The following is a 27451-nucleotide window of genomic DNA, read 5'->3' as shown; positions in this document are numbered from 1 at the left end:
TCTCTGCACCTCTTCTGCTTGATCACTCACTCTCAAAATAAAGAAATAAACATTAAAAAAGAAAAGATAAAAAAATAATACAAATGAAAACAAACTAAAATAGAAAACCAGGGGAGAGTTGTCTACTGGTGTCTGGTACTGGTGTCTGTCCCGGTCTAGAGGAGGGGCTGTCTGGTCTCATCAATGTCAGTCTCACTCCCATAGAGAAGCAGTTACCAGGCACAGAGAGGCAGGGTTTGGTATAATGGGCCTGCCTCCACAGAGGCTCACTGTCCATTCCCTGAAGCCGCACGATGTTGGTCATGGGGAGAGAAATGGAGACACCCCAATCTCTCCTGCCCACACGAGGTGTCTCAAAACTCACTGTTTAGGTCGTCCTCATGGAATAGCCTGGAGGGCAGGCTTGCCTTGGTGCACAGTCCCCTGTGTTCCCTGAGCCTTGAGCTGGGTTTCAAAACCCTGTAGTATCCCGCTTTGCTCGGACCTGGTAGTGGAGTTGCACCACTCTGCCCAGTGAACAGAGGGCTTCTGGCTCGTGCCTGCAGGGTCTTTTCCCTTGGGCAGGGCAATACTTCCCCTCTCCACCATACTCAAGATGTTCTCTCCCAGGGTAGCTCTGAGATTGCTATCAAGCCTAGGGGCGGCTCCCTCCCCACCAGTTATGGGAGGTGGCAGCTCTTTTCTAGAGAAAGTCTGGCAACCTTGAAAATTCTGTTTTTTAGCTTCCAAGGCTGTTTTGCAAAGTAGAAACTGGCTCTCTGGACCTCTCTTTGGTCTGTGGTCCGGACAGGTTTTCTCTTATCCAAATAAACTTCCCACAGCCTCTCTCTCTCTCTCTTTCATTTCTCCACCAAAGTGCTTCCCCCACTCTATGTCTGTGCAGACCATTTTATTTCTCCCAATTCGCATACACACCCTTTCGTCCCGCCAAGCTGTCTCTTTGCACCTGTGAAGATATTTCTGTCCCTCTGTGGCCTGTATTTCTGGTATTCCAAGTGTTGTGACCTCAATACTGCTGTGTTTGAGGGACAAGGGAAATTCTGATCCCCCTCCACTGCCATCTTTTCTCTTCCCACCTCCTTTTACTTTCCTTTTCACAGTTTCACAGTTCTGTGTAGGTTTGCATTATTATATCAGTTTAATATGTTTCATAGAGTGTTACAATGGGCTTTTCTTACTTGAACTGTATTGATCTGAATTTTCTGACTTTTTTTCAAATTTTATTCATTTATTAATTGGAGATAGAGACAGAGAAAGCACACGTGGGGAGGGGCAGAGAGACAAAGAGTGAGAGAGAAAATCCCAAACAGACTCTGCACTTTGCAGAACAAGAAGGGGGGCTTGAACCCATGAACGATCATGACCCGAGCCAAAATCAAGAGTCAGGTGCTAACTGACTGAGGCATTCAGGCGGCCCTAACATTTTCTTCGTAGGTTCCCTGGGTACTTTAAATTTAATAGGCCCTAGTTTAAAGACTGTTTCTGAAGCTTTCATTTCCTCTTGCTTGACACTTTGTAATCTGCTTTGTCACTTGTGTTCCCTAGCCTAATAAATAGCAGCCCTGAAACAAGAAAAGTCCTGGACTCTGAACTTCCCTGAAATCACCGCATCCAATCACCACATTCGATATTTTGTACCTCCTTACCATTTTTCATATGTTATTCCTGTAATTCATTCTCTCACCTAAAATTTTGCAGTACTTTTCTGGTTTTGCTTCTTTTACCTTCATCCTACATTGCTGCCAAAGTGGCCTTTCTAAAATATACTTGTGACGATATCACTCCTCTGCTTATTCAATGGTTCCCCATTACCTGAAGGAGAAAATTCATGTTCTAGCAAAACTCAGCTCCCCCCCTTTTTTTTGGTTTCGTCCTGATGTCCCAGTAATATCTCTCTATCCCATTCCCAATAACGCTGTTCCAGTTTTGCCATATTGCATAGGTGTTGTGACTTACTATATTATTTCATACTTGATCATTTTGCTCATTCTAGAATGCCCTTCACACCCTCCCTGTGCACTTTATCCGTCTTTTAAGATACAGAGCTATCTTCCCAGCTTTGCTGAGCTTCCCAAATGTGTTTCCTCATTTTTGCATTCACTGTACGTTATTCACTTCCCTTGCAGAACTAGTGGATGGTATTTTTTTGTCCTTACATGTTTTCATGCATCTCTACCACTACTAGCATATAGAAGAGATTCAGTCTTTTATTTAAATTTCCAGCTCTTCCCCGGATCGTGGGTATTACTTGGCACATACAGTACGTTCTTGTCTTTCTTAGTGGGTGAGTGCATGACCAAATGAATTAATGTGATATTTTTCTGAAGTTGAGTTTTTGTTTTGTGCTCTTTTTCTAGGAAGGAACAGCAAAGTCAGCAATGAAAACAAAGGAATATGGTGTTGGTATTATTGAAAATGTGCCACCTGAGGAAACAGTTAATGAGTTTGACTTCTGCTGGTGGAGTGCATAAAAATTACAGAAGAGTTAAGCTAGTGAATATCTGTGACTTGTTTTCCTATGATGAAATGTTAGTATGAAAAAAATCTGAAAGTATGTAGATCCAAATATGTTTTCCATTTTTCGTGAAGATATTTTTCTGTTGCTATCTTTCTTTATAAGTATCCCAAGTACTACAACAGTATATTCTTTGGTTCCTTCTCCTTTAAATACTGCTAGACATGGCTGAAATACAGAGAGATTACTACAGATGTCTGATGCAGGGGGACAGTCAGCCATGCCAACTTGAATATGTTCACTTTTGAGTAGAGATTTTAGTTCCTTCAACTCAGGATCATTTGAATTTTCATGTTTTCCAAAATTAAATCATAAGCGCCACCAATGATGAACGAATCGATCCGTTTGTGATTTTGCCAAAAGTAGCTCAAAATCTGGAAGACTATGAACGATTTCCAAATATATTTCTCGAGGATCCAATGAATTAAGGAACAAAACGCTGCTTTTCTCTGTTATTTAATGTGGCGCCAGAGGATAATAAGCAGTAGTACTTGTCATAATATCCAGACTTTTACAAAGTTTGTCCTGGGTGGCACAGGCCATCCTTCCTACCTTAACAAGACCATCCAACATGCTCTTAAGCCTGAGTCGTGTCTATGAAGTTAAACAATCTCCTCCTTTGCAACAAAAAGTGATCAGCTGGCCAATGCCAGCAGCAAAAGCAGTTTCTATGGAGTGAAAAAAATTTCCTGTCCATCACTGTGTTTCTAAAGTGCTGCATGGCAAAAATCACCAAACTTTCCTTTGATCTGTCCCTGGGATATTTCACTGTGGCCGTTCCAGACCTAAAAAGGAAGAGGCTGGGATATCCGTTGACTCTTTTCATTTGGCAAAGCATTCTATCATCACCACAGTTAATAGCACTAATTTGAAGTAATCCATTTACTTCTTTAGCACAGTCTCTCCATGTGGGAGCTAATTCATGGCAGTGTGACATCCTGGTTAGTAAATGTTCACAAACCACAGTTCTCCAGAATTAGAAGCATCCAATTCTCTTCTATCCAATGTCATGCTTTCAGGATCATCATCAGTATCAAAATCATAATGATCATAATCCCAGGTTTCATATGGGCCACCTTCTGGGTCATCTGCAAGTCCCTTTGTTCCGTAATTGTCATACTTTTCCCACAGATCTTCATCTTTGAGTACTTCATATGCTCTATTTTTGAAAATCACTCTGTACCTTAGGATTATCCTTTGGTTGGTAGGTTGGTTGGTTATTTATTTATTTACTTAGTGTTTATTTACTATTGAGAGAGACAGAGATGGAATGCAAGTGGGTTAGGGGCAGAGAGAGAGAGGGAGACACAGAATCCAAAACAACCCCCTGGCTCCAAGCCATCAGCACAGAGCCCAACGCCGGGCTCCAACCCACAACCTGTGAGATCATGACCCAAGCGAGCGGAAGTTGGACACTCAACTGACTGAGCCACCCAGGCGCCCCGGGTTATTTATTTTTGTTTTTTGTTTTTTATCAAGATGTAGCTTCAATGCCAATTTCATGAAAGCTTGTCTTATTTCTCTACTGCTTGCAGTGCTGGATACTCCAAGTAAACTGTAAAAATTCTAATCTGTGCCCACTAAAACAACCATATACACTATTAGGAAACAGAATTACCCTTTTCAGGTCCCGGACGTAGTCATTTTTGTTGAAACAGACTCCCATCCTTTCTCTTATACAAGTTCTGATGGAAGTGAACATTCAGATATACAGCTGGTTCCAACTGAGAGAATATGCAGGTTTGAGAATTTGTGTTCATGTTACTCCAAGAGCGAATCAAGCATAAAGAAATTTTCTCCCAAAATGTCAATCTGTGTAGGTTCAGTAATCTCCACTTCCTCAGATCACAAAAGATATCAAAATACTTTGAAGAATCTAACCTTCTTAACATTCTGTTTCTCCTTTCTTTTTAAAAAAATTTTTTTTAACGTTTATTTATTTTTTTGGGACAGAGAGAGACAGAGCATGAACGGGGGAGGGGCAGAGAGAGAGGGAGACACAGAATCAGAAACAGGCTCCAGGCTCTGAGCCATCAGCCCAGAGCCCGACACGGGGCTCGAACTCACAGACCGCGAGATCATGACCTGGCTGAAGTCGGACGCTTAACCGACTGCGCCACCCAGGCGCCCCTCTCCTTTCTTCCTTTAATACTAAATGTCTAAATCTTCTCCTTACCTGCAAATGGTCTCTGGCTCATTTCTAACTCCTTGTCATGCAACCAAAACATACCTTTGTAAATTATAGTGGTGGAGAGTAACAAATATTCAGACTAAAATAAACAACCAGAGGAAAATCGAGAACATACTGTCCAATACCACCATGGGACAAGTGGTTCTCCTAGGAGTCCTTCTCAGTGTGGGTGTGGTGGACTTGATCTGCGCCAAGCTTCAGGGCCAGGTGGAAACTGCCGGTAAACGCAATATGAAGGATTTCTGGCTGCCATCAGCCCAGAATAGGATGTGGGGAGAGGGGAAGGATGGGGACATCCCATGAAAGAGACTGCTGGCATATGAAGCCTCCGGCAGGACTAGGGTGAAAAGAGCCTGAGTAACTGAGGCTTAAGTGAGAGAAACGGTCGCAAGAAGCTGGGAAGCGAAGTCGGAAGAAGGGTGATGATGTAGGTAGTGAGAAAAAGATGGGGAGCTAGAACACACAACTCTTGGCAGGGGCGGAGAGGAAGGGAGGGGGAGATAGGTGCACAGGCATTGGGCTCTCCCTTCCAGAAGGGCCCATGACTCTGTCACCGCCGCCGCTTCCGGCTCCAGCAGAGCCCGGGGTCTAGGGGGGTCGCCTCCTACAGCTACTCCCCCACCTTCAATTCCCGGCAGGGGGCGGACCACGCCCCCACCCGTCCAAGTGCCTGCTGTGCGCGTGTGAACAAAGCACCTGCTCTCCAGTCACTGCCAGGGTTGGTCGGGGCATGGCGGGGCGCTCAAGAAGCTGGGGGAGGAGCCACAAAGGCAGCAAGAAGCACGGCACTTCGCTCTTCTTTTTTAATGTATACATTCAGTGCTATCAGTCTTCATGCGAGTGCTACTAAAGCAGGACTCTACAAATTCTACTATGTTTTCATTTTCATTCTGTTCAGAATCCTTTCTAATTTTTTTTTCCATTACTTCTTTGACCCAGGGGATATTTTGATGTGTTCTGTAGTTCACAAATAGTTGAGTATTTTCCAGAGATATTTTTGTGCTTGATTTCTGATTTGATTGCTTTGTGGTCAGGGAACACACTATTATGACTTCAGGCCTCTTGACTTCTTCCTTTTATTAAGATTTATTTTTGACCCAAGACATACTCTTTTTTGGTAAGTGTTCCATAGATCCTTGAGAAGAATAGTGGCGGCCAATTCTACTATGCCCTGCTGATGTTGAGCGTGTTGAAATATCAGACTATAATTGTGAATTTGCCTATTTCTCTTTTCAGTTCTATCAATTTTTGCTTCATTTACTCTGAAGCTATTAACAGATACAGGAACATTTAAGATTGCTCTTAATTGACCCTTTTATGATTATACAATGACCTGTTGTTTATTGCTGGTAATAATTTTTTGCTTGAAACTGTTTTGTCTGGTATTCATATAGCCACTCTAGCTCAGCCTTCTTTGGTAAAGTGTTAGTGTGGTATATCATATTTCTGTCTTTTGAACAAATTTCTGTCTTGACATTTAAAGTGCATTTTGTATAGGTGGCATATAATTGAGTCTTCTTTTTTTATCATTCTGACAGTCTGTGTTTTAGTTGAGGCTTTTAGACCGTTTTCATTTACTGTGATTTTTGAGATAGTTGATTTGAATCTGTCATCATGCTGTTTGATTTGCATTTGTCCTATCTGCTCCTTGTTCCCGTTCTCTTCTTTTTCCGCTTTCTTTTAATCGAGGAATTTTTATGATTCAGTTTTATCCATTTATTTACTTATTCATGTATTCATTTATTCATGTATTCATTTATTCACTTATATATTTAGGCTTCCTAGCTAGAAATTTTCAGTTTTGCTGCTTTAGTGGTTGGTTTAGGGTTTATAGTCCATGGCTTCAGAATTGCAGTCTCCCTTCCAGTAATGTTATACCACATCGTATATAGTTTAGGCAAATTACAAGAGTCGACTTCCATTTCTTCTTTCCTAGACATATCCTTCCTGGGTCAGTGGGAATATAGTTTTCATGAAGTTTAGGAACATTTGGGCCATTTTTTTTTCCTGTCCCTTTCCCCTGCCTCTTTGGGAAATTGTATATTTCCCAGTTGAAGTTTTCTCCCAGATTTCCAATGTTAAACTTCAGTCTTTTGTTTTGTGATGTCTAATATGTGTTTATTCCTACCCATTGTATTGTTCATGGCTAACATAATTTACATCTCTGTAAGTGCTATTTGGTTTTTAAAACAATAGCTTTTATGCCTCTAGTTATCTTTTCATGCTTTGTTTGGAGATATAGTTAAGTTACTTACAAACAGTTGGATCCTTTAGTCTTGCTCTTACAAATTATTGGATGAATCCAGAGTGGTGATCAGCCTAAGGCAAATTATGAGTTTTTCTGTCTTAGCTAATGTGAATAGATACTGTCCCTCGTGCTGTGGGAGCACCAGGCAGTGTTTCCTCTACTCTTTTCAGAATTTTTTTCCCTTGATGACTTCCTTCCATGTATGCACTGGTTGTTACTCTGCTGAATAGCCAAAGGGGACCCTGTGCAGATGCCCAGGGTTCTTTCTGTGTCCTGCTTTCTCCTCTCCTGGATGCTGACCTGTCATCTCTATCTGCCTTGACTTCACCAGACTCTCAGTTTTGCCACCTCGACTCAAGGAGTCTGGTGAAATCTACTTAAATAATTTATTTATCTTGTGTCATAGCCTGAAAACTCTCTCAAGGCAGTGAGCTTGGGCCTGTGTTAGGCTAACGTGTTTTGTTTTCAGGGATCATTGTCTTTCATTGTCTGAAGTTCTGTGTCTTGAAAATCATGTTAAAATTGTATTTTGTCTGTTCTGTTTTTGCTTGCTTCAGGTAGGAAGATCAATCAGTACGTGTTACCCCATCTTGGCCAGAAGCAGATTACAGTGGAACTTTGGCACATGCTCTAGACTGTCGAGAGTGCTTGTCTTCCTCCTTTGCCTAATTGCCTCCTGCTCATCCTTCATCCTTCAGTATAGTTATCTCTTCCTCAGGGACATCTATCTTCCTTGGGCCCAATCTAGATCAAGTTATGATCACAGAACTCTGTCTTCTAATAGGAACTATCTGAATTTAGAATTACCATTTGAGTTGTCTTTCTCTTTCACTAGACTTTAATCTAATCGAGAGCCAGGGGTCTTCTCTATTGTATCTGTAGAGCTGAGTATAACATCTTCCATTGAAGGTATATATTTATTCAATGTGTGATTGAGTGAAATGAGGATGCACAGTCCTGTATATGCAAAAAGTACTCATGTATTTTATTTCTGTTTCTTCTCTGATGCAGATTATGCTGGCTTCTTGAAAATCCAAGATATACGTGTTTCCTATGAGAAATTAAGGAAACTTAACAAAAATCACTGTAAACTTCTTATGGGAAAAATGACAAAAATGGACAAAATGGTTAGTGCACTACAAAACGAGCTATGAGAAGCCAAAGACATGATATCACGGTTAGAGCATCAAAAAGTGAAATGGGAACGTGAATTCTGCAGTTTGAGGTATAGCATCTTGGCTTTAAGGAAATGTTTCAACTGTTTCCTTTTATACTACAGATGTGTAGGGGCAGTTTTGTAATTGCTGACTTACCTTATGGGATTTTCCTGGAAAGAATTCTTGTTTAGTGTTGTGAGGTGTGCGATTCTTGGAAATAACACAGCAAGTTCTTAACAGTGAATACTTATAATAATTTAATGTGTATTCCAAATTGCAATTTTAATGGCCATATAAAAGTCCACCATAGTCCAAGAAACATCATTATTTAAGAGATTGAATTTTGCTTGTTTTTCATCTTTCAGTATTTTAATTAATGCTGTCAGGAATGTCTTTTATATAAATCTGTTTCTACATGTCTGGTTACTTACTTGGAATCAATTCTTCAATATAATATAATCTGGTTAAAGTATAAAAATTTTTAAAAAGGTCTTTGATCCGTATTTTTTAAATTGTTCTCAGGAAAGTTTATATTACTTTGTGTATCTACCAACAGATTATAAAATGGTCATTTTTCTCAAGACAATAAAATTCCCCCAAATTGATTCCGTTTGCTTCTTAACATGCAGGGGTTAAAAGGTAAAGTGGGGGTGCCTGGGTGGCTCAGTTGGTTAAGCATCTGGCTTCGGCTCAGATGATGATCTCGTGAGTTTGAGCCTTGCTTTGGGTGGGCTCGAGCCCTGCTTTGGGTGAGCACGAGCCCCGCTTCGGGTGAGCTCCTCTTCTCTCACTGTCTCTCCCTCTCTGTCTGCCCGTCGTGGGATTCTGTCTCTCTTTCTTTCTGACCTCACTCACTTGCATCATCTCTGTCTCAATAAAAAATTTAAACAAAGTAAAATGGGGGCACCTGGGTGGCTCAGTCAGTCAAGCGTCCGACTTTGGCTCAGGTCATGATCTCAGGGTGCATGAGTTCGAGCCCCACATCAAGCTGTGTGTTGTCAGTGCAGAGCCCACTTCAGATTTTCTGCTTCCCTCTCTCTCTCTCTGCCCCTCCTTTGTTTGCATGGGCTCTCCCTTTCTCTCTCAAAAATGAATAAACATTAAAGAAATGTAATACGGAAAGTGATTACTGATAAGTTTTTTCAACATCTCTGTCATAGGTAGATAAAATTAATTCAAAAGTGTATGCTGAAAGGTCATATTACTCTTTATTGTTTACTTAATTAATACGTATCCTGTGTTGTTCTAAAAGGGATGTTTAAGTGATTCGTAAAGTAGGTAATCACCCTCAACAAGGTAAGTTTCAAGTGTTGTGGAAGAAGAAACAAAAAGTATAGGCAACAGATATTAGACTCGTCAGCGTAGTCTTGGATGACAGTAATCTGCATGTGTATGTTGTGCAAACAACATCCACAGATGCTCTCTTACACTGCACATCATTTTTGGAGGTACCTGTAAGGTTTCATCAAGTGGAAATTTTATTTCCAGTGAATTGATAAACTTGCTTATAAACAGCAAATTCTCTTTTTAATGAGAAACTGAATTATCTGTCCTATGGAGGAATAATTATACCTGTGGGAAAGGGGGTAATTTTCAACTCTAACTTTCCTGAATAATTTCAAACTTCCTTTCCTACAACATCTACCAGAGTTATTACTGACTAAAACTAAGTTGCATAATGCTTTCTCCTGGCTTTTTTTCAACTGTATATATGGTTTGGAAGAGATTGAAGTGACAAATTAAAAACGTGAGCCCTACAAGGAAAACAATTGGAGAACATAGAAATTTTTCATTTGGATAATAAGCCAACTGATGTGGAACCAGATCATAAAATGAACTTTTTATGTCTAACAAAACAAATTTTAAAAGAAGCACATGTAGGGGCGCCTGGGTGGCGCAGTCGGTTGAGCGTCCGACTTCAGCCAGGTCACGATCTCGCGGTCCGTGAGTTCGAGCCCCGCGTCGGGCTCTGGGCTGATGGCTCAGAGCCTGGAGCCTGTTTCCGATTCTGTGTCTCCCTCTCTCTCTGCCCCTCCCCCATTCATGCTCTGTCTCTCTCTGTCCCAAAAATAAATAAACGTTGAAAAAAAAAATTTAAAAAAAAAATAAAAAAAAATAAAAGAAGCACATGTAGGGGCGCCTGGGTGGCTCAGTAGGTCGAGCGTCCGACTTCAGCTCAGGTCACGATCTCGGGGTCCATGAGTTCGAGTCCCACGTCGGGCTCTGGGCTGATGGCTCAGAGCCTGGAGCCTGCTTCCGATTCTGTGTCTCCCTCTCACTCTGTGCCTCCCCCGTTCATGCTCTCTCTCTCTCTCTGTGTCTCAAAAATAAATAAATGTTAAAAAGGAATTAAAAAAATAAAAGAAGCACATGTAATTGCAGATGTACCTTAAAACAAGAAAAAGAAGAAGAAAGAAGAAATGCTGATATGTTATATGAAAATATCAGGGAAAAGTTAAGAAGAAACGAAGACGAATATAAGAAAGAAGTTGAAACAAAACAACAAGTTGAACTCGCTCTTAGAACGCTAAACATGGAATTGAAGGCCACAAAAAAATCAGGTAAATCAGTTTTTGATAAAACCTGTATTTCCATCAATATTACATAGTGCAATACATATATATTTTATAGTATCCCTTTGACTCAATATATATTATTTAGGTTTAAAATAAATTAAAACATGGGATCATGTTCTTTTGAGCATTTTTTTAAAGTTCTCCTCTTCAGTTTTTGACCTTTTTTTTTTAACGGTATGAGACCAGAATCATAATGAAATGTGTCTCCAGGTTGTAGAAGAGCACAGTGACACTCAGTGACAACTTTCTCCAGATCAGAAGGCCAGAGTCTTACAAGATGGAAGTCTAAACAATCACCTTTACAAGCAAAAGGAGCTAGAAATGGCTCATAAGAAAACTAATTCTAAGGTATCTTCTTTAGTTATTTTGAAGTACATGTGTGTATGTATTTGTATACATTCTATTTTTTAGTTATTATTACTTTTTTCTCCGTGTGTGTGTATAAATATATATATATGTATATATGAAACTGAACTCTGTTCATCATGGAAAGTATAGAGGATTTTAAAAGCACATATATTTTGCGGAGGGGCATGGGGGACGGTGGCATTTTTGCTTCACTGGATAAAATAATAGTCTTGATTAAATGCATTTGTCTGCAACAACTAGTGACATTCATAATGTCCTCATCCAAAGGAAAGGCTTTTATTACTTTCTTTAGGCATTGATGAGCTTTCCCTAATCTCAAAACTATTTCTACTGGCAATATGTGTTTTGGTTTGAACAGTTACTTCACTGCCTTGATATATTACTAGGTTAGTTGAACACTTCCGCTAATGGACAGGAGGACGAGTGTAGCCAGTTCACTGGTCATATTTTCGGCATCAAGTCTCCTACTTTTGAGAAAAGTAACAGTTTTGCTTCAAGTAGCATCCTATTTCATTACAAGGAACTTTTGATAACAATGGTATGCTGTGGCATATACTTAATGATAATATATTGATAGGTATTTTATTCCTAATAAAATGGTTGAGTGTATTTCCCCACTTTTGTATTTATTACTGTTTTCAACATGAAGAGGAAATACAAGTTATTGCAGCAGTAAATCCTCTCATGATTTTCTAAGAGATGTATAAATTTCACCTTATTTCCTATGAGTAGTTTGAAATACAAGACTTCTTTCGTACTTGTGTATTTACACTAGAGAAGTGGCAATGGTTGGTGCAAGAGCACTAGTTGTGGAGTGAGAAGACCTGGGGAGAGTCCTGCAGCTCACTGTTTTAATCTCTCCATTCTAGAATTGTGATAACCAAATGAGTTCATTGACGTATGTAGAAGTGTTTGTATTATACTACAGTGCCTAGATTTTTCAGTTATCAATAGATAAAATTCTTATAACTGACTATAGAAATGGTAGCAAAGTAGATATCTCTGAAATATTCTCAGGAAAGAAGAATTTTAGGAAATTTAATCTGTCCGAGTATACGCAGAGCTAAGGATTTTACTGTGGGGTACCTGTGTTCGATATATACCATAAACTCAATATTTAAGTGTAGTCAGATTTATTAATCTTTTATAAAATAAAACCTTCTGGTTTGTTGTAAATCAGAGAAAGGCTTTCCAATTCTGAGATTCTGAACACTTTTCTCACAAATTCTTTTTTACTTTCATGCCTTCATTATCTTCAGTTAAAGTTCTGAACTTTTGGGAACTTATGCTTGTATAAAATTTGAGATTTGGAGCCAACGTTATTTTTTTCCAGTTGGATATTCACTTACTGTAATCTTCCTTCCTTCCTTCCTTCCTTCCTTCCTTCCTTCCTTCCTTCCTTCCTTCCTTCTTTTTATGTTTCTTTATTCATTAGAGAGAGACAGAGAATACAAGCAGGGGAGGGACAGGGAGAGGGAGAGCGAGAATTCTGGGCAGGCTCCTGACTGTCAGCACAGAGCCTGATGCAGGGCTTGAACCCACAGAATGTGAGATCATTCCCTGAGCCAAAATCAAGAGTCAGTCACAACCAACTGAAACACCCTGGCACGCCCTGCAAACTTTTCATTGTTTAAACATAGATTATACCTTCATTTCAAAGAAAATCATGATAATGCCATTTTGAGTGGTATCTGAAAATGTGCTTTGTTTTACTTAGAGTTCTGATAATCATGAGAAAACACAAGATCGTTTGCATAAAAAACACATGTTGCAGGATGAAATTGTCATGTTAAGACCGGAGACAGACACCATAAAAAATCAGATAAAAGTGTTATCAGAATCAGATAACACCTTTTGTGTCTTTAACTGAATTCAGTGAACAGGAATGTGTGTTTTACAAAAAGACGGTGAATTGATGTATGTGTTGATATTTCTCAAAGTACGTATCTGAGAGTTGTCTATTATTCCAACGTTTTTTTTTTTTTTTTATTTTTGGGACAGAGAGAGACAGAGCATGAACGGGGGAGGGGCAGAGAGAGAGGGAGACACAGAATCGGAAACAGGCTCCAGGCTCTGAGCCATCAGCCCAGAGCCTGACGCGGGGCTCGAACTCACGGACCGCGAGATCGTGACCTGGCTGAAGTCGGACGCCCAACCGACTGCGCCACCCAGGCGCCCCGAGTTGTCTATTATTAACATAATTTAATAAGAGGATTTAGAAAATCAGTAAAGAAATGTCTTATTAGGTAGTTGTGAGACAACTTCAACAAGAACTGGCTGATACTCTGAAAAAACAGTCTATGTCGGAGGCTTCCCCAGAGGTTATGTCACATCTTCTTCTGGAAGATGAAACACAGGATCTCAACAAGAAATTCGGTCAAATCAGAAATCAGGTATGTAATAAATGTAACCTGTAAACAGCTAACTTATAGGTGGTTAAATAATATAAAGTGTTTTAGGATACTAATGTCCATGGACCGCTTTCTTTGGTATTTTCATTATAATTAATTTATTATGATTTTAGTATCTTTACAATGCATTTATTTCATAAACTCTCCCTTTCCTTCTACTATTTGTGTTATACATTGTTTTCTTATTATACTCTTAAGAAAGTTGAGGCTTGGGGCGCCTGGGTGGCGCAGTCGGTTAAGCGTCCAACTTCAGCCAGGTCATGATCTCACGGTCCGTGAGTTCGAGCCCCGCGTCAGGCTCTGGGCTGATGGCTGAGAGCCTGGAGCCTGTTTCTGATTCTGTGTCTCCCTCTCTCTCTGCCCCTCCCCCGTTCATGCTCTGTCTCTCTCTGTCCCAAAAAATAAATAAACGTTGAAAAAAAAATTAAAAAAAAAAAAGAAAGTTGAGGCTTTTTTATCCTTCCTCACAGAAATTGAGAGACTTCTTTCGTTCTTTAATTTAAATTTTTTTCAGTTTTTTAATTTATTTTGAGAGAGAGTGAGAGCGTGTGCATGCATGTTAACAGGGGAGGGGCAGAGAGAGGAGAGAGAGAGATTGCCAAGCAGGCTCCATGCTGTCAGTGTAGAGCCAATGTGAGGCTCAGTCTCATGAACCGTGAGATCATGACCTGAGCTGAAAGAACAATTGGATGCTTAACTGATGTAGCGGCCAAGGTGACCCAAGAGACTTTTGTCCCCTACTAAACAATGCTTTTTAACAATATCTCTATTACCATGATGAGGCGAGCTAGATCAAATCAGAAGATAATGTTTAATGGAATGTTTCAGATAACTGTCTTAGTTCTCATCTTCACTTTTGGGAAGAATATGTATTGATTTCAGGATGACTTGTACAGAAAGATCACTTAACAAATCACTTGAACTTAGGCATTTCCTTCATTTTCTTTTAGACATATTGTCAAAGCACGGAAATATTCAGATCATGTATAGTATGGAGGCCCAAAAGCGAGAATTAAGAACACTGTGTCCTGCCATTGGTTTTTTTTAAAGCATTTTTGAGGTAAAATACACATACAATAAAAATCACCCATTTGCCACGCACAGTTCACTGTCTCTGTGTACACTCGTGCAACCATCACTTCCATCAAGTAGAATGTTTTCCTCACCCTGAAAGGAAACCCTTACCCATTGCCCCCAGCCTCAGGCAACCACCAGTCTACTACTTGGTCTCTCAGTGGAGTTGCCTCTTGTGAATATTTCATATAAATGGAGTCACACAACGTGTGGTCCCTTGGGACTAGCTAGCTTCATTTAATGTTTTCTGGGTTCATCTGTGTTGTTTACAGCTTATATCAGTGCTTCATTTCTTTTTATTGTCAAACAGTACTCCATTGTGGGCTAAGGCCCTTGTTCATTCATCAGTTGATGGACCTTTGGGTTGTGTCCACTTCTTGCCTATTAATACTGCTGCTTATGAACATTCACGTAGTTCTTGTGTGGACAACCGTTTTCAATGTCTCTGCCGTCAGATTTATCCTGAGTTAATTGTGCTGATTTCACCATCTCTCAGCCGTTACTCATGCTGTCCTTACTGTCTTTTTAGTTTCTGTTCCTCTTGAGTAAACCTATGTTATTCAGACTTGGCTCACAGTCTCCTTTCCAATGAACTTTCTCTGACTGTTCTAACTCCCATTAGCTTTAACTCTCTTGACACTTGTCATCTAGCCTGTGCAGAACAATTTAGTCCTTTATTTGACATTGTTTTTATTTTTTTCATGACAGGTAATTTCGTCTTCCTAAGTATAAATTTAAGGGATAATAATATTTGATATGTGTGGTACTTATCCTTGTATAAATTGAAAATATTTTAACTTAACAGTTTTTCCAATAAAATTAAGTGTTTTATACCATATCAATAAATTCTTCTTGGAAACTTTGGTATAACAAAGATTTTTTTTCTAAATATATGCTAAGAAATGAAATACTAAATTGAGGGGTGACTGGCTCCAGTCGAATCAGAGTCTGCCTTTGGCTCAGGTCATGATCTCCACGTTCTTGAGATGGAGCCCTGCATTGGGCTTTCTGCTGTCAGCAGAACCTGCGTTGGATCCGTTGTGTCCCTCACGTTCTGCTCCACTCAGACTCGTACTCTGTATCAAAAAATAAAGGTTAAAAAAATGTGGATACATCTCTATAAACACACAAAAACTTATATAAGTAAAACTATTAATGAAAGTACTTTATCAAATAGAGGAGAAATGTTCAATCAAATGTTCAGTTTTTGTTTCCTTCTCACTATGATAAAGCACGCTAAATTTTCTTTCTTCCAAACACAGCCAGGACAGGGATTTACAGATTTATAGCACTTTACCGACTGCAAATATCTGGGGACAGCTTTTCTGATATGCTGTAACCACAAAGCCTTAATCTCTTCATCAGATTACATGCTAAAGCAGCCTAACGTAAACAGTATGGACATGAAATGATTGAGGAAATTTAGCAAGACTCGATTATTTCCATGTCAGTGGCTTTCCCTTATCTCTGATGGTCATGTAAGGGATCTACTACTCAGTCAAGTGGGTGCTATTTGTATCGTAGTCTGTGAGCATTGTCCACTGAGTGGTATGGAGAGGAAGTTAAAAGGATTATAAATGGAAAAAATACTGTTGGCTAGTGGCACTGGCAAAGTTGTTTGAACTACTAAGGAGAGATTCTGGGCCTCATACTCCCCATTTACTGCCACTTGCAGTGGAATGAAGAATAACTTCAGTAAAATTTGTACAGGGGAAAACTTGTATTGGCAGGCCACCTGCCTAAACTATCACATTGTATTGGAACGCAAACTACAGCAAGAGTAATCATGCTACATGCAGACACTTAGAGCTGACAACGTGCCACCTACCCTTTTAAGTTGTTTAAATGTTATTTCCTAATTTAATCTTCCCAACATCCCAGTGGGGTAGATACTAGTATTTATTTTGAGATCACTGTTTTAAGGTCCTTTGTTTTGAGAGAGAGAGAGAGAGAGATTGTGGGGAAGGGCATGTAGGGAGAGAGAGAAAAAGGGAGAGAGAGAGAGAGGGAAGAGAGAATCCCAAGCAGGCTACTCACTGTCCATGGAGCGCTCGATGTGGGGCTCAAGTACATGACCCTGAGATCATGTCCTGAGCTGAAATCAAAAGCCAGACAATGAACCAACTGAGCCACTCAGTTGCCCCAGTAGGTACTATTATTACCTTCAGTTTACAGATGCAGAGATTGAGACATGGAAGTTTTAGTTTGCTCAAGGTCATACAGCTCATAAAGAGCAGAACTGGGAATTCAGACCCAGGCATTCTGGCCCCTACTAGGATATTGCTTCTCAAATTCTTCCATGAAATATCTTGTCACTGAAAACAGCATGTTCAGTTTTCTAATCATGAGAATAGCAACGTCATTCACCTATGTGAATATGTAAAATCGTAGTTGGAATATGAACATAGAAATGTTTACCATAAGGTAAATTCCTATATTTCCTCCATTTGACCTATAGATACATTTTTACATTTATCTGATCATATATAATTTAAAAACATTAACAGTGTTATGCTTTTGTAGGAGAATAGGGTTGGTAAACTATTCTGTAAGAGTATTGAAATATTTCGTCTTTATAGGCTGTAGTCTCTGTTGTAGAAGCTGAATTCTTTTGTTATTACCAAAAGTAGCTATCAATCAGCATGTAGAGGAGAGTGTGGCTGGCTCCAAAAAGATTTTAGTTACAGGGGCGCTTGGGCGGCTTAGTTGGTTGAGCGTCCTGACTTAATTTCCACTCAGGTCATGATCCCAAACCCCACATCATGAGACCAGTCATGAGACCGAGCCCCACATCAGGCTTCACCCTGAGCTTGCAGGCTGCTTACCATTTTCTCTGTCTCTCCCTCTGTCTCTCTTGCCCACTTCTGCATGCTCTCTCTCTCTCTCAAGTCAAAAAAAACATTTAGTTACAGAAACAGGTGATGGTGTTCTACTAGATTTTCAGTAGTTAAAGTAATTTTTTTCTTTATTTTAGTTGCAAGAACAGGAATGACCCGGAGAGGCTATAAGATATGCCGAGGAGATGAAAGATCATATGCAAAAGTAGAATTTAAACCTCACAGAAAATAACTCGTTTATTTATAAATCAAATAAACAGTGTAGTATGAGAAATGTATGAATTATGCCAGTATATCATTGTTAATCTGGATATAAATTCCACCATAGAGCTATTTTTAAATGCAGAATTGTGGCATATTATCTCTGAATTTTGCACCTTATCCACAAAACACAATGAGAAAAATGGCAAAATTCCCAAATCTTCCTCTTGACAAAATTTTAAGAATTTCTGTAATACGCTCATTTCTTTAGAAAGTATTTGCTGTTTTTTTTTAAATTTATGTATGAGAATAATTATCTTAAGATCTGCATTTTAGGCTACAGGTTAAAAATGTCAGGCAAGGAGAAACCATCAAAAATCAAGCGGCCCAAATTCAAGATCTCGAGAGTAACGTGATAAAGACAAGTTTGGTAAGTTGGTTTCTTAATGTCTGTCTTACTGAAAAGGAATCCTTATTTCACTATTAGTAGTACATAAGAATGTTTTGGATCCTATGGAAAATCTGACTGCTCCAAAATTTGGTTGATATTCTTCCTACTTGCTACTAGTGATGTAATTTTTCTATATAGATGAAGTTGATTGAACTCATAAAGTATGATGTTTATAGTGAGACTTTCATAAAAACATTGTGACAGTCTTAAGAAAGCAACATTTTATATATACCACTGTGAGACTTAGTTTTAGTCCACCTTTGGCTACTGTTAATAATGCTGCTGTGAACTTTGGCATACAGATGTGTGAGTCCCTGCTAATATTTTTCAGCGTGTTTCAAACGTCCCCAATCTTTGAGTGATCATTTGATCTTGAATTCTGATATTCTCTTGTAATCTCATCCCTTCAGTGAGGGTTTGAGAATGGGTTATTTTAATAATGATTTGTTGTAATTTGTAATTACAAGTTTGCAATTTATTCTCTTCATCAACAATAAGCAGCAGGCCATTATGCAAACGTCCTTCTCAAAGGAATGGACTTTTCTCTTTGTTGTATTTGGTAAAGGAAAAGAAATGCCAGTGAAAAAGAAATATCTGCTCCCTCAGGGCCTTACCTAGTAACATAGTGCTTCTACCATTGCAAGTTCAGAAACTCATTTTTTTCTATTCACTTGAGTTAATTAGCCTTTCAGAGATTTCACAATTCAATATAAGAAAAGACTAATGTGCCATTCAGGATTCTAATTTATTGATATGTAGTGAAACCCCAACTGTTTTCCAAGCGGAACAGTTAATGTCATCCCACCCTCACCTTCCTTTGTAGGATTCACATTGTAAATCCTAAGTGGGAGCAATGAGGTAGATACACTGACCAACTCGTTTCTGTCAGTCACACAAGCTATATAATATACATGCAAGTTTTATTAGAGCTATACCCGTCAGGGGAACTAGAACATTCTGTTGACTTGTCCTTTTTGTGTCTGAAGAGACACTGAAAATTATTTTCTTTTCTAGACGTCTTATAAATGAGCCACTTTTCATGCGAGTAACATGACAATCTGTTGATCAGTCTTCTATGAAGGAGAGTGCTAGGCGTTGTCCTGCTGCTATGTCCTAAAGAAATCATTAAGGTCTCAAAAACTAAAATTTGTAAGATTATCCAAAACTGATGAAGCTTATTAAAGAATAACGAGGGATTTTCTGTAGATCCCTATAGAAAGGAATTAGGGTTATGGCATGAAATTTTCTGCCACTTTAAGGCCTTTCTTGTGAAACAAAAACTTAGATAGCTTTCAGCCAACTCAGTCCATAGCTCTGACTTCTCTAGAAGGTCCTTATCTCCTGAATCCCCCAACCAGGGGCTACCAGGGTGAAGATATTTGATGCACACAATTTTGAGGTGAAGATTCCGGATTGGGAAGAAGAAGTAGCTCTAGCCAACTTAACCTTCCTAACAATATAGTCCAGTATGCATCCGAAAGGAACTTCAGAAGCTTCCGTAGGGGCGCCTGGGTGGCGCAGTCGGTTAAGCGTCCGACTTCAGCCAGGTCACGATCTCGCGGTCCGTGAGTTCGAGCCCCGCGTCAGGCTCTGGGCTGATGGCTCGGAGCCTGGAGCCTGTTTCCGATTCTGTGTCTCCCTCTCTCTCTGCCCCTCCCCCGTTCATGCTCTGTCTCTCTCTGTCCCAAAAATAAATAAAAAACGTTGAAAAAAAATTAAAAAAAAAGACTTCCGTAAATTCAAATCTCTATGTACTAAGAAATTACTCAAAAGGAAACAAAGGCAAACCAGTGATCATCCAGCCCTTGTGATAAATGTCGTGTTATAAAGAAAAGCGAGACAAAGTATGCTGGTCAGCATTCTAAGGGCAAGGGTGTCCCCCAAGACTCAATAAGAAAAACACACTCAAAGTAACACTGAAAGAGTCTAAATAAAATGTACACGAATAGCTGTCTACAAAGATAATCCATGTCAAATAATGATTTTTGAGTGTGCGGTTGAGGATGTTGTGTATGAGCACCTAGATGCAAGAACGAAAAGTACACAGGGCCTAGGTAAAGGGGTCAACGCTGGAAATGTGAATTAGAGAATCTGGTTTTGAAGCCTTAAGAGCAATTCAAAACATAGCAAGGGGCAAGGACTTAATATCAGGGGTTGCCATCCTTTAGAAATAAGGTGGGGTTAGAAGAGCAGAGGGAGGGCATGGTCATTTTACTCAGCTGCTGCTGAGAAGCGAAGCAGGATAAAGACCTTAAAAAATTAAAAAAAAAAAAAAAGAGGTACTTGATGACCCTCAAAATATAATAGTGGAATGGTAGGAGTAAAAGTTAGATTTTAGTGTAAAAGAAGGAAATAGGTGAAGAAAACTTGAATCTGTGAATGAGACAATACATTAAAGAATGTTCGAGTCCACTGCAAAAGGAGAAGCAGTGTGATAGATGGACAAAGCCTCAAAATTAAGCAAATGGTTAATAGAAAAGGAGAAATTGAAATCTTTCTTCCTTATGCAGCCAGTGCTGGGATTTACAGATTTATAGCACTTTACCAACTGCAAAGCTCTGAAGAGAGCTTTTCTGATATGCTGTTACCACAAAGCCTTAATTCCTTCATCAGAGTACCTGCTAAAGCAGCCTAACATAAACAGTATGGACATGAAATGATTGAGGAACTTTGTTTTAGCAAGACTCCATTATTTCCATGTCAGTGCTTTCCCTTGCCTCTACTGGTCATGTAAAGCATCTATTACTCAATCTAGGAAGTGCTATTTGTACTGTAGTCTGTGAGTATTGTCCACTGTGTAGTATAGAGAGGGAGTTAGTTAAAAGTATTATAAGTGGGGAAAAAAATACTGTTTGTTGGTGGCATTGGCGAAAGTTGTGTGAAGTACTGAGGAGAGATTCTGGGCCTCATTCTCCCCATTTGCTGCCACTTGCGATGGTATGAAGAATGACTTCAGTATAATTTGTGTAGGGGACCACTTATATTGGCATGCCACCTGCCTAAACTATCTCATTGTATTGGAACGCAAAATACAGCCACAGTAATCATGCTAACTAAATGCATACACTTAGAACTGACATTGTGCATGTACCCTTCTAAGTAGTTCATGTATTATTTCCTAATTTTATATTCCCAAGATCCCAGTGAGGTAGATCCTATTATTATTTATGTTTGAGATCACTTTTATAAGGTTCTTTATTTTGAGAGAAAGAGAGACAGAGGGAGAGAGAGAGAGAGAGAGAGAGAGAGAGAGAGAGAGAGAGAGATTGCCAAGCAGGCTCCTCGCTATCCACACAGAGCTCGATGTGGGGCTCAATCACATGACCGTTAGATCATGTCCTGAGCCGAAATCAAGAGCCAGACACTGACCTGACTGAGCCACTCAGGTACCCCAGTGGTGCTGTTATTACCTTCATTTTACAGATGCAGAGACTGAGACACGGAAATTTTAGGTAGTGTGCTCAAGGTCATACAGCTCATAACCAACAGAATTGGGAATTCAGACCCAGGATTTCTGGCTCCTACGAAGATACTGCTTGTCAAACTCTTCCATGAAATATCTTGTAGTCACTGAAAACAGCATGTTCAGTTTCATAATCACGAGAATAGCAATGTCATTCACCTATGTGAATATTTAAAATCATAGTTGATATGGTGCTTGGAATATGAAAACTGAAATGTTTACCATAAGATAAATTCCTATATTTCCTCCATTTGACCAGTAGATACATTTTTATGTCCATCTGATCATATATAATTTAAAAACATTAACAACGTTATGTTTTTGTAGGAGAGTAAGATTGGTAAACTATTCTGTAACTGTATTGAGATGTTTTCGGCTTTGTAGGCCATAGTCTCTGTTGTAGAAGCTGAACTCTTTTGTTATGACATCATACTAGCCATCGATCAGCATGTAGAGGAGGGTGTGGCTGGGGCCAATAAGATTTTAGTTACAGGGGCACTTGGGCGGCTTAGTTGGTTGAGCGTCCTGACTCTTAATTTCCACTCAGGTCATGATACCAAACCCAACATCATGAGACCGGTCATGAGACCGAGCCCCACATAGGCTTCAACCTGAGCTTGCAGCCTGCTTACCATTTTCTCTGTCTCTCCCTCTGACTCCCTTCCCACTTGTTTGTGCTCTCTCCCTCTCTGTCTGTAAAGTTAAAAAAAAAAAATTTAGTTACAGAAACAGGTGATGGTGTTCTACTAGATTGTCCGTATTTAAAATTATTTTTCTTGGGGCGCCTGGGTGGCGCAGTCGGTTAAGCGTCCGACTTCAGCCAGGTCACGATCTCGCGGTTCATGAGTTCGAGCCCCGCGTCGAGCTCTGGGCTGATGGCTCAGAGCCTGGAGCCTGTTTCCGATTCTGTGTCTCCCTCCCTCTCTGCCCCTCCCCCATTCATGCTCTGTCTCTCTCTGTCCCAAAAATAAATAAACGTTGAAAAAAAAATTTTTTTTAATTATTTTTCTTTATTTTAGTTGCAAGAAGCACAGGAATGACATGCCGAGGCCATAAGGTACGCTAAGATGAAAGATCATATGCTAAAGTATAATTTAAACCTAACAGAAAATAGCTTGATTATTTTTAAAGCAGATAAGCAGTGTACTATGAGAAATGTATTAGTTATGCCAGTATATCATTGTTAAGCTGGATACAAATTCCAGCTTTGACCTATTTTGAAATGCAAAATTTTGGCATCTTATCTCTCAATTCTGCACCATTACCACAAAACACGAGAAAATTGGCACAATTCCCAAAACTTCCTCTTGATACAATTTTAAGAATTTCTGAAATACCTTCATTTGTTGAGAAATTACACGGTACTGTTTTAAAATTATGTGTGAGAAAAATTATCTTAAGATCTGCATTTTAGGCTAAAGGTTAAAAATGCCAGGCAAGAAGAAACCATCAAACATCAAGCGGCCCAAATTCAAGATCTTCAGAGCAACATGCTAAAGGCAAGATTGGTAAGTCGATCTCTTAATGCCTGTCCTACTGAAAAGGAATCCTTATTTCACTAATCATATGGAAAATCTCACTGACCAAATTATTTGGTTGATATTGTTCCTCCTTGCTACTAGTGATGTAATTCTTCTATAGAGATGAAGCTGATTGAATTCATAAAGCATTGTTTGTAGTGAGATTTAAATAAAAATATTGTGAGAATCTAATAAAAGCAACATTTTATATATACTACAATGAGCATTTGGTTTAGTCCTCCTTTTGGCTACTGTATATAATGCTGCTGTGAACGTTGGCATACAGATGTGTGAGTCCCTGCTAATATTTTTCAACGTGTTTCAAACTTCCGCACACTTTGAGTGATCATTTCATCTTGAATTTTGACTTTCTCTTGTAGTCTCAACCCTTCAGTGAGAGTTTGAGAAAGGGTTATGTCAATGATGATTAGTTGTAATTCGTAATTACACGTTTGCAATTTATTGTCTTCATCAAGAATGACTAGCAGGTCGTTATGCAAATGTCCTTCTCAAAGGAATGGACTTTTTGGATTTGTAAAGGAAAAGAAATGCCAGTAAAAATTTAGAAATGTGTGCTCACTCAGGGCCTTACCTAGTAACATAGTGCTCCTACCATTGCAAGTTCAGAGTTTTCACTCACTTGAGTTAATCAGCCTTTCAGAGATTTCACAATTCAATCTCAGAAAAGACTAATGTGCCATTCAGGATTCTAATTTATTGATATGTAGTGAAACCCCAACTGTTTTCCAAGCGGAACAGTTAATGTCATCCCACTCTCACCCTCCTTTGTAGGAATCACTCTGTAAATCCTAAGTGGGAGCAATGAGGTAAATACACTGACCAACTCGTTTCTGTCAGTCACACAAGCTATATAATATACATACAAGTTTCATTAGAGCTATACCCGTCAGGGGAACTAGAACATTCTGTTGACTTGTCCTTTTTGCGGCCGAAGAGACATTGAAAATTGTTTTCTTTTCTAGAGGTCTAATAAGTCACATTGTATTAGGGAGCTTTTCATGCGAGTAACATGACAATCTATTGATCAGTCTTCTATGAAGGAGAGTGCTAGGCGTTGTCCTGCTGCTATGTCCTAAAGAAATCATTAAGGTCTCAAAAACTAAAATTTGTAAGATTATCCAAAACTGATGAAGCTTATTAAAGAATAACGAGGGATTTTCTGTAGATCCCTATAGAAAGGAATTAGGGTTATGGCATGAAATTTTCTGCCACTTTAAGGTCTTTCTTGTGAAACAAAAACTTAGATAGCTTTCAGCCAACTCAGTCCATAGCTCTGACTTCTCTAGAAGGTCCTTATCTCCTGAATCCCAAACCAGAGGTTTCCTTGGTTGAGAAATTTTTTGGTGGTGCGCAGGGCGTTATTCTTGTTGTATCTTTAGTTTTTATTTTTTCAAATTTGTATCCAAATTAGTTAGCATTTAGTGAAGCAATGATTTCAGGAATAGATTCCTTAATGCCCCTTACACATTTAGCAATCCCCCCTCCCACAACCCCTCCAGCAACCTTCAGTTTGTTCTCTATGAGTCTCCTGTGTTTGTCTTCCTCCCTGTTTTTATATTATTTTTGTTCCCCTTCCCTTTTGTTCATCTGTTTTGTCTCTTAAAGTCCTCATACGGGGGAATTCATATAATTTTTGTCTTTCTCCGACTAATTTCACTTAGCATAACACCCTCCAGTTCCATCCACGTAGTTGCAAATGGAAAGATTTCATTCTTTTTGATTGCTGAGTAATAATCCATGGAATATATATATATATACCCCATCTTTTTTTAAATTTTTTTTTTAACGTTTTACTCATTTCTGAGACAAGAAGAGACAGAGCGTGAACAGCGGAGGGTCAGAGAGAGGGAGACACAGAATCTGAAACAGGCTCCAGGCTCTGAGCTGTCAGCACACAATCCGACGCGGGGCTTGAACTCACGGACCATGAGATCAAATGACGTGAGCCAAAGTCGGCCGCTTAACCGACTGAGCCACCCAGGCGCCCCATACCACATCTTCTTTATCCATTCATCCATCGGTGGACAGTTGGGCTCTTTGCATACTGTGGCTATTGTTGAGAGTGCTGCTATAAACATGGCAGTGCATGTGTCCCTTCGAAACAGCACACCTGTATCCCTTGCATAAATGCCTAGTAGTGCAATTGCTGGGTCGTAGGGTAGGTCTATTTTTAGTTTTTTGAGGAAACTCCATACTGTTTTCCAGAATGGCTGCACCAGCTTGCATTGCCACCAGCAATGGAAAAGAAATCCTCTTCTCTGCATCCTCACCAACATCTGTTGTTGCCTGAGTTGTTAATGTGAGCCATTCTGACAGGCGCTAGGTGGTATCTCAGTGTGGTTTTGATTTGTATGGACATCTGGATGTCTTTGGAGCAGTGTCTATTCATGTCTTTTGCCCATTACTTCACTGGATGACTTGTGTTCTGGGTGTTGAGTTTGAGAAGTTCTTTGTAGATTTTGGATACTAACCCTTTATCTGATATGTTATTTGCAAATACCTTCTCCCATTCTGTAGGTTGCCTTTTAGTTTTGATTGTTTCCTTCGCTGTGCACAAGCTTTTTATTTTAATGAGGTCCCCCTAGTACATTTTTTCCTTTGTTTCCCTTGCCTCCGGAGACATTTTGAATAAGATGCTGCTGCAGGCAAGATCAAAGAGGGTTTTGCCTGCTTTCTCCTCGAGGATTTTGATAGCTTCCTGTCTTCCATTGAGGTTTTTCATCCATTTTGAGGTTATTTTTTGTGTAATGAACAACTTTTTATGTGAACATGTTTTGATTTCTCTTGGGTATATACCTATAAATACAGTTGCTGGTTCATATGGTAACTCTGTTAAATAAACTTTTCTGTTTGTTTTTGTTTTTTCAACCTTTTGAGAAGGGGCAGGCACCTGGGTGGCTCAGCCAGTTGCGTGGCCGGCTCTTGATTTCAGCTCAGGTCATGATCTCAGGGTTGTGGAATCAAGCCCTACATTGGGCTCTGCTCTGAGCATGGAGCCTGCTTGGGATTCTCTCCCTCCCTCTCCTCTGTTCCTCTACCCCACTTGTGCACTCTCTCTCAAATAAGTTTAGAACAGTTGTTTTTCTAGTTTAACCTTTTGAGGAACTGCCAGACTGTTTCCAAAGTGGCAGCAACATTACATTTTCATCAGCAGTTTTTGAGAGTACCCATTTTCCTGATTCTTGCCAATATTTGTCATTATCTGTTACTTTTATGATAGCAATTCTAGTGGGTATGAAATGGCATCTTGTGGTTTTTGGTTTGCAATTTCTTAGAACTAATGCTGTTGAACATGTCTCTTTTATTTTTGAGAGAGACAGTGTGAGCAGGGGAGGGACAGAGAGGGAGGGAGACACAGAATCTGAAACAGGCTCCAGGCTCCCAGCTGTCAGCACAGAGCCTGATGCGGGGCTCGAACCCAAAAACCGTGAGATCGTGACCTGAGCCCAAGTCAGAAGCTTAACTGAGCCACCCAGGCACCCTGAACATCTCCCTTTGAACGTGATTATTATCCATTTCTGTATCGTCTTTAAAGAACTAATCCATTCTTTTGCCCGTTTTTCTATTGGATTGTCTTTTCATTATTGGAAGAGTTATTTAAATATCCTACATACAAATCCCTTAGCAGATATGGGATTTTCAGGTATTTTCTCCTATTTAGTCACTTGCCTTTTCACTTTCTTGATGATACTTGAAGCATAGTATTTTTTAATTTTGATGAAGTAAACTTAATCTTCTTTTGTCTTTTGGTGTCATGTCTAAGAAATCATTGCCAAATCCAGTCACAAACATATACACGTAAGCTTTTTTGTAAGAGTTTTATCATTTTAGCTCTTGGATTTTAAGTTAATTTTGTATATATGCTATGGGGTAGAAGTCTGATTTTATTACTTTGCATGTGGATATCCATTTGTCCCAGTACCGTTTGTTACAAAGACTATTCTTATTCCATTTAATTGTCTGGCACCCTTGTGGAAAATCAGTTCACTATAACGTGAGAGTTTATGTTTAGATTCTCAATGTTAATACATTGATCTATATGTCTGTCTTTATGCCAGTACCACATCAAATTTTATGAAAACTTTTTCCTAGTTATCTTGCAAATTACCAGTCACTTGTGTAATAATAAAAAGTCAATGTAGTAGAACTTAACTTTTCTCCTATAGAGATTTTTGCTTCTTGAAGGACCCTTTTGCCAGCCTATGCCTTGCTGACCCCATGACTCGATGTGAAGTCAGGCTCAAAAAGATAAAATGCTGTTTCTTTAGTGTGTTCAGACATTTATTTATATATATATATATATATATATATATATATATATATATATATATATATTTGTAGAACATGCACAAGCAGGACGAGGGGGTGTGTGGGGAGAGAGAGAGAGAGAGAGAGAGAGAGAGAGAGAGAGAGAGAA

At 39.4% G+C, this 27451-nt stretch overlaps 2 long non-coding RNA genes and 1 pseudogene across 2 annotated transcripts in view; 1 reads left to right on the top strand and 2 right to left on the bottom strand.

Annotated features, from left to right (window-relative positions):
* Positions 1-2632: 2632 nt before the first annotated feature.
* Positions 2633-4181, bottom strand: LOC112859379 (endoplasmic reticulum disulfide reductase DNAJC10 pseudogene; annotated as a pseudogene).
* A 3788-nt stretch (positions 4182-7969) lies between these two features.
* LOC147572155 (uncharacterized) lies at positions 7970-13444 on the top strand. The gene is made up of 4 exons (XR_015246648.1): positions 7970-8179; positions 10494-10672; positions 10898-11035; positions 13303-13444. It is a non-coding gene; the product is annotated as an uncharacterized LOC147572155 (long non-coding RNA).
* Positions 13445-15092: 1648 nt separating this feature from the next.
* The window catches only part of LOC147572154 (uncharacterized), a 65318-nt gene continuing 52959 nt past the window's right edge, over positions 15093-27451 (bottom strand). Inside the window, exon 5 of the long non-coding RNA XR_015246534.1 lies at positions 15093-15617. This is a non-coding gene — a long non-coding RNA (uncharacterized LOC147572154). The remainder of the gene's footprint in view (positions 15618-27451) is intronic.

The sequence above is a fragment of the Puma concolor genome, chromosome F2 (assembly GCF_028749965.1).
Source record: "Puma concolor isolate L17-30 chromosome F2, mPumCon1.1.hap2, whole genome shotgun sequence".
Classification (NCBI taxonomy): Eukaryota; Metazoa; Chordata; class Mammalia; order Carnivora; family Felidae; genus Puma; species Puma concolor.
Note: the sequence above shows the minus strand (reverse complement) of the source record. Positions and strands in the feature narration are given on the sequence as shown.